The sequence below is a fragment of the Phasianus colchicus genome, unplaced genomic scaffold (assembly GCF_987193195.1).
Source record: "Phasianus colchicus unplaced genomic scaffold, bPhaCol1.hap1.1 HAP1_SCAFFOLD_62, whole genome shotgun sequence".
NCBI lineage: Eukaryota > Metazoa > Chordata > Aves > Galliformes > Phasianidae > Phasianus > Phasianus colchicus.
Window position 1 is genome coordinate 74,304 of NW_028325238.1, and position 8,025 is coordinate 82,328.

General features: G+C 39.9%; 1 long non-coding RNA gene across 1 annotated transcript; it reads left to right on the forward strand.

Annotated features, from left to right (window-relative positions):
- Positions 1-1,993: 1,993 nt before the first annotated feature.
- Positions 1,994-7,181, forward strand: LOC149911646 (uncharacterized). Its single transcript, XR_016463065.1, has 4 exons — positions 1,994-2,058; positions 2,665-2,784; positions 4,674-4,818; positions 7,052-7,181. It is a non-coding gene; the product is annotated as an uncharacterized LOC149911646 (long non-coding RNA).
- Positions 7,182-8,025: the final 844 nt, after the last annotated feature.

The window sequence follows — 8,025 nt, forward strand, 5'->3', positions numbered from 1 at the left end:
GGGCTGATCTGAAATAATAAACACATTTTCCTTACTCTGTCTTGTATCTGAACAGGTATTAACCAGACCCAGTTGTACCACAGCACTGGTAAAATACTGAAAGCAGAAGGCACTGCCATGTGATCTTATGCTGTAAGGCAGGCCCTGTAAGTAATAACTGAAGTTTTATTCTCAAGTCAGCACCAGACACCAAGGCTTCATACATGTATGAGTCCCAATTAGGAAGTTCAGCTTTTCAAAAACCAGAGTTAAATATGTTAAAGGCTGCTATTTAATGATTTCACAATGCAGCAAGCTGTTAATGACAGGTAAATTCAGCAGAAGTAGAACTTCCATATGCAGAAGATCATTAACAACATCAAATTTACTACATCTAAGAGCCACTAACAGAGCCCAGTAAGCCATATCAATTTTATCTACAAATATCAGTCTTCCAGAGGTGAGTTTTTGCACACTTGAAATGTACAAAAGATCAATGAATAATTGTCTCACCTGAAGCTGGAAAGCATCCGTTTTTCAAGTTAATTTGGTATAGACTTTCTGCACCGAACGTTTACTGTTTCAAGACCTCAAGAGGAGATGAGCAATTGCTTGCGCATCCGTTGTTATAAATCTAGATTACAAGTATCTGTGTGTATATGTAGATATACATGCCATAATTATTATGCTTTTCTTTTTCTCTATCTCATTTTTTCCCTCATTTCTCCTCTCCATCTCACTGAGATGGGGGCAGTGAATGAACAGCCACGTGACGCTCAGTGATCTGCTGGGTTAAACCCCAATGCATCACCATATCTTAAAGAACTTGCACGCTGTAAAAGATTTCTTCTTTTAAGAACGTTGCAACAAAACGTTGCTGGCATGCCATACAGAGACTTCCTAGCCTAGAAGGAAAAAAAAAAAACGTCAAGCAGCAGCTATTCAGTTTGAGATGTAAGGATAATTTATCTGTAGGCATGGCATTAATATGTAGCAGAACTAAACCTATTCCTTAATAGAGGACATAAGAGAACGAACACTGACCTAAGAGACCAGGGAATGGGAGAAAGGAGGAAGCAGCAAATTTAACATGTGGAATCACTTGCCTGGAAGCTAAACAGATTAGCTGGAAACTTTTCACTCACTTGGTTAAGGTATTAAGAACACAAACATTATGTATGGATAAGATTATGAGAATGACTTGAATTAATAAAGCTGATACTCCACTCATACTGAGCTTACTTGACAAATGTATAGCTTGTATAGCTGCAGCTGTTGAGATGCACAAGCTCTGCTTATTACCAACAACCTAACTGTACAGTGTACATGTAATTCAACTTTGCTATTGCTAGACTCTGATTTAAGAACTGTTCAGAAAATCCTGGACTCCCAGTGATATAAAGTATACTCCACCAGGACTATCTTAATAAAGTAGTTCACAAACATACATTCTTGACTATGCTTAAGGAGTTACAAAAGTGATAGAATCTCACTGCAGGTTACTTCAGTTCTTTCTCCCTACCCTAGGTTCACAAACAAGTGAAGAAACAAAAAAATTAGAAACATCTTCACATACCAGTTATCATTTCTGCAAGCCGAGATTACAGCTTTGAGAGTGCGGGAGATATTTCCATCCTCCTGATGGCTGAGCCAAGAGGGAAAAAGGGGAGGGGAACAAAAAACGTCCATCTATGAGGCGAAAGCTCCCGAACGAGAAGCCCCGGGCACAATCCCGCGGCACCAACCCCGGCCCGCAGCGGGGGCCCGGCCACCGCCCTCAGCGGCCCCACCCGCAGCCCCGCGCCCGTTGCTCGGCAGCTGCGAGCCAACCGAGCCTGCCGGGAAGGCGGAGGGGCAGCACGACGGATAGCTCCTATTGGTCGAAGGAGGTGAGGGCGGAGCTCGAGGACGGCCGTCTTCTTCGCTATTGGCGGAGAGAGCCGTCAGTGCGGGGCGGGGGGCGGGGCCTCGCGGCTAGCGGGGTCGCGTTGAACTCCGCGTTAGGGCGGGGGAACGGAGCGAGGGGGCGGCGGCGGTCGAGGGTAAGCGAGCCGCCGGCTGCGAGGAGAGCGGCGCGAGGTAGGGAGCGGCGCGGGGGCCGTCCTCACCTGTCACCGGGCGCTCAGCCCTCCCTCCTCGCGGCCCCCGGGCTCCGGCCGCGGGCGCGGTCCCTCGCGGTAGCGGCCGGGCTGGGGCTGTGCTTTCGTCTAAGGGGACCCTCGTCCGAGGGAGGGCGGCAGGCAGGCAGGCAGGCTGTGCGCGCGGTGCCACCGGCTGTGCGCCGCTGCGCGGACGGATGCCGGCTGCCCTCAGGTAGGTGGGAGGGGGGCGGAGAGGGCAGACCCCGGGAAGGCCGCCTCTGGGCGCGAGGGCTCCCCGCCGCCGTCGCTGCGGCAGGCGGCACCTCAGAGTGGCGCTGCGCGAGGGGGGGAGCGGCTGGGGGCTGCGGCTGGGGGCTGCGGCTGGGGGCCGCCTCCGTGCGCGGGGCGGGGGGAGTTGCGAGGGCAGAGCCGCGCGGCTTCTTATTCGTATAGCCGCGCTTCTTTTCACAGCAACGTGAATAGCTGTAAAACACATAATTCTACCTAAATTAAGTTGTTTAAATTGGAGATAAACAGATGTCTTAGACCTGCTTCTCTTTTTTTGCTGGAAGAAGTGAAGTCAATCACATTCTCTTACAAACAGGGCCTGGGTGTCCCTGTAGACAGCAGGGTGACCACAAACCAGCAATGTGGCCTTGTGGTCAAGAAGGCCAATGGTATCCTGGGATGCATTAAAAAGAATGTGGCCAGCAGGTTGAGTGAGGTGAGTGAGCAAAGTATTATTTACTAACCAGCTAACTGCAGGAGAAGACTCTTAACAGAATAGAAATTTATGTTCTTAACATGCTCCTTTTTGAAGAAAATGGTAGAAAAGACAGAAGTGAGGAATAGAGGATACTTAAACCAACCTGGATCCACTAGAAAACTTCAAAGTAGGGACAGTTACAAAAGCTCAGCTATTCCATTGAGGGAGTAAGCACAAAAAGAAAGACTGAAGCCTTTAGCTAGCAGTTTGTCAGAAAACAGTCTTAAATATGCGCAAGGGTGGAAAGAGACTTCCTATTTCCTTAAATGCAAGCAGATTGAAACAGTTTCTTTTGATTTCTGTATCTATGATTTTCATAAGCAGTTACAAGAACGGTGTTCTCAGATTGGATATTATGAGTAAATGCTTGTGTTGCATTTAAGGAAATAATAAACAGCAACTATTTCTCATCCAAGAAAAAGACAAACACGTAAACTGAATGAGCAGCTTATATACATATATCCCCTAGATATCTGTAGCACTCCCATGGTGTTGGCAGAAATGGCAGAGAATTTATAGAGATGCATACCTCCTCAAGCAGAAAGCAGAGGTTACTAAGGCACACTACCCCAGGTATCACCAATAGCAGTAGAAGCTTGTGCTTAGGCAACTCAAGTACACCTTTCACCCCCCACACGAATATTAAACATTACCATCATAGCATCCCCCCCCCCCTTTTTTTTTCTTTCTTTCCTTTTAAATTGTCTTTTATCTCAGGCCCATGAGATGCATGGAAATCAAAAGTCCGTGAGTTATGAACAAAGAAGTTCTTTGCCACAGAAAATACGTTACATATGGAGTGAGATGTTGTGCTGTTGCCAAGCACATCAGGCTTGCTAATGTAACTTCAAATGCAGAACTTCTAGCAGAACGTGCTAGAACTAATACCATGGTACAAGCCAGAGGAGTCTTGTCTGCTGCTCTTTCCTCTCACTGCTGTCGTGGACCCTGCAACAGGCTGGATTGGACAGTGCTGGTTAAACACAGCTTGTTTCCTGAGCGTTTTATCAATTATTTCTGTATTGCTGATATACAGATATAGGGTTTTTTCCTGTTCCTCTGCACAGTTGAATTTCCATTTGCCACTTTCCCAGATACTGGCATCTTGGGACCTGGGAACCAAACACAAGTCAAACTAATCCCTCTAGGTATGTCATAATGCTGGTTTTTATGTTGCTGTAATTATCTGCAGTTGTATAGAGTATTTAAGACAAATGGAACTGTTTGGTATTACGGTTTGGTACATGAAAGAAAATAAAACATCCTTTATTTTAATATATGACAAAGAATGAATAATACTTACTTGCCACCAACCACTTCTCACTTCTGACACTCTACCAAACTGATGGATGTTCTACATAAAGCAACACTTTCCTTCTTCCCTTTTGATTTAGTAGATTTTTTTTTATTTTAATGTTTGTTTCAGTCTACATATTGAAATAGGTTTTACTGGGCACCTTTACTTCTCAAACTTTCTGCATTCAGGTTTGTAAAGAAAGGCAGACTTTTCTTCTCCAAGATCAGACAGACAGCACATTCTTTGGCCAACAAATTCTTGTTTCTTAACAATACTGACATTTTGCTCTGCCAAGCATTTAAAAGTGCATTCCTTTTAGAGACCTTCTCTTCGTTACAGTCTATATGTAACTGTGATACATATTTTCTCTGTATTTGGGAAAACCTAATAATAGATACAATTTACCACCAAAAATATTTGCAGTCATGACTTCATCATAGACTTTTTCCTACTTTTCCAGTACTTGTTTGATACTTTCTTTTTCTAGTAAGCAAAAATTCTAAGCCCTTGTCCTCCAGTAACTGTCTTTCATTTTCTGATACATTCAAAGATAACCTTTGGAGGCATGCCTTTTTCTGGGAAGCCAAGTTCTAACAGCAGAAAAAAATTTCAAAGGCTGTATGGAGAGCATCAACTACAATGGCAATAATATCACTGACCTTGCTAGAAGGAAGAAATTGGAACCGTCTAATGTGGTAAGAACATAACTTTATCATCATCTAAACTTCTGCTTCTCCTTCTAAGGAAAGTTTGTGAGTGTGTGTGACAGATGTTCTGAAATCATATAATATATAAAACAAAGTTTGTCACATGCCTAAAGATTTCATTATACATACTTTTATGATTTTTTTTTTTGTTTGTTTGTTTGTTTTTAATATCTGGGAACCTGTTTCTGCTGGGATTTAAGTTTCAGCTTTACAGAATTAGCCTTCAGCATCAGGTGAATGTTTTTTAAAAGAAAACCAGTAGATCAGTATATACATTTTTGCTTTCATCTTATAGTAACCCAAAACTAGGATGGACAATACTTATTGTTAAATCAATTGCAGTGTGTCAAGGATCTAAATCCTGTTATCTTCCATCCCCACAGAGCAAGTTGCGTGGGTGTGCAAAATCATTAGAAAGGGAAGGCTCAGAGCCATTTTATGGGAGCTCCGTAAAGCATCAAGATACTAAACTTTGAAACTGTTATTTAGCTTATTAACATTACAGGGATTATTAACATTACATTCTATTTTTTTCTCTCCAAAGCATTCATAGTTGCTTTCATGTTTAAACTTGTGTCTTTCTGTAAGGGTTGATCAGGAAATCACTTTAATTTCTGTATTTTTAAGAATCTAGGCGTTCCTAAAATAGTTGGTGGATTACATGAGCAATGTGGGTAGGAAATAAATGTATTATTACCCTGAATTTGAGATAGATCTGTTCAAGGCTTTCTTCTGTACAGTACTGCAGCCTTCACAAAGCCCTGCTCACAGTATGTATAGTTTGATTACTGCTTTTTTTCTTTATGTATTTTGCATAGTACATAACAGTAATGAAGAATAAGATATAAGATAAACATGTACAGTAGAAATAAAGTGCAATGATTCTTCTTGGACAGATGTGCAACTTCTGAGATGTCTGTAGGACAAATTCCAGCTTTTGAAAAGCATAGCACAGCTAACAGTTCTGTAGAGTGTCTATAAACTCCTCTTTCTGGTTTATTTGGATGTGAATTTTCTGTTTGCTTGTTTTGTTTGTTAGTTGATTACATTCTGTTGCCTGTGACATTAAAGCAAAATCTACATATGTAGATTTGGTAGTGTTAGAGGTTTACCACTAAACTGTGGCATGCTAGTTTAATCTGATGATTCACTTCTGAGAATATAGAAACAGAAGTGAACTTTGCTTTCAGGTGAATTATTTAAATTTCTTCCGCTCTTCAAAAACAGAATCAGTTTCACTTATGAAATCAACATGGATGTTTATGTTTCTTACAAAAAAACTTTTATTCTTCTAGTTTTGAACCTGATTTAGCATGAAAAATACTAAGCTGAAACTACTATTTTTGTTAACCACGTTTATGTTAATGGCACTTAAGCAATCCAACCAGGATCAAAGCTCCATTGTAGGAACTGTGCAGATGCATAGCAGTAGACATATCCTGCCCTAAAGAAAAAGCAAAAATAAATAACGTAATGAAATGGAACACAAAGTAATTGGTAAAGTTATAAGAAGCATCATAGGGGGAAAAAAAAAATAGATGGACAAAGAATAAAAAAGAGGTTTGAGACAAAAATAAAAATGTTCTTACTGTCAGATTTCAGAAGTTGTACAAGGAAAAGGAGTAAAAAATTAAATTTATACAACGAGGATGTCCAGAAAATTTAAGAAGTTAATCTTGATTTTACATTGAACAAAAATAGAATGAATAAAAATCCTTAGGTCTCACAAATACGTATGTTATGATCATAAATGCACCATTAAGAGTCTTTCAACATCATCTTAAGCAATTTATTCATTTTATCTTTAGAGGGTAACAATGTGGAGCAAAAAAGTTTTGCAGTCCTCTGTGATAGAACAAGTGGCAGCAAACCTTTGAGGAGAAAGAGTAAGATGGATGGCCTTAAACAGTTTTTGCTTTTATTAATGGAGCCTGATTTGTTTTCACAGAAATGAGGCAAATAATAAACATACACAGAAAGGAGAGTAGGAGATAGAAGGACAACAAGAAAAAAAAAAATGGAGTGTCAAATTTTCTCCCAAATGGACTTGCAAGAGTTGACAGTGACTTACTAGAGCATTAATTTCTTCTTTACAGCTTTATTCAGGTCTAAGACAGAAAAAAAGAACATGCACACGAGTCTTCCAATCCATATTTTCTATGTTATTTAAAGTAATAAGGTTATGTATGGTATTTTATGTTGGTTTCATTTACATTTGCAGGTACTAAAATCTAACAAGTTTCTCAAAACCTGTAACAGAAAAATGCTGAGAAGAATCAAATTTATTGCTCTCTCTCTTCACATACATTGGGCTTATGATCCTCCCACTTCAGTGGCTGCTCTTCCATGTATTACTGAGTGCAATCATGTACAAATATAAGATAAACATTTTCTTTAAAGTATTTATAGTATGTTGCGCTCAAATAAATATTTGAGAAAATAAAGAAATAACCTGACAGCTATTAATCAGAGTTTTATTGCCTTTAATATATGATCCATCCTGATATAGCAATTATTGTTGTTTTAGTAAATGCATTACCTCACTTTTACAGGTTTATTTTCAGCCAGTATATCTATCCTTTTGCTCAACACAACAGAGAACTTTCCAATAGCCAAAAAACATTCTGCCTTTAAATTAAATTAATCTTCTTGGAAATATTACTCTTCCAACTCTCCTGTTCTGTATGTCAGCTACTGCTCAAAGCTGTCTACTGTTCCTCCTGTTAACCATACAGTTATTAAAACTTGGTATATGAATACCTTTTCATCATATTTATCCACAATAAATGAATGAGACTTCTCCCCATAGAATCTTTCTATGAAACTTTCCATCCCTCTGTCTTTCTGCTAAATCTCAAATAATCTGAACTGCAGTTCATTTAGATATTAGACCTCAGGTTCAGATAACATCCTTGAGGTAATAAAATGTTATTGTCTGACAGATCTAAAGTGATATTTTTCCTGTAGAAAATTCCATGGGGCACTTACACTGAAACTGAGAAGTGTTTTTCCTTCTCTTGCTGAGTGAGGGTTTAAATAGGAAATGCATATACACAGAGCAAAATTTGGAAGGTAACATTTCCCATCAGGTCTTTTCAGTATTACAGAGCAAGAAAAAGATTTTTCAGACTTGCATGTGCTGATTAAGGTGATTGAATTTTTTCTACTATTATTTTCCTTTTAGTTTAGCAATAA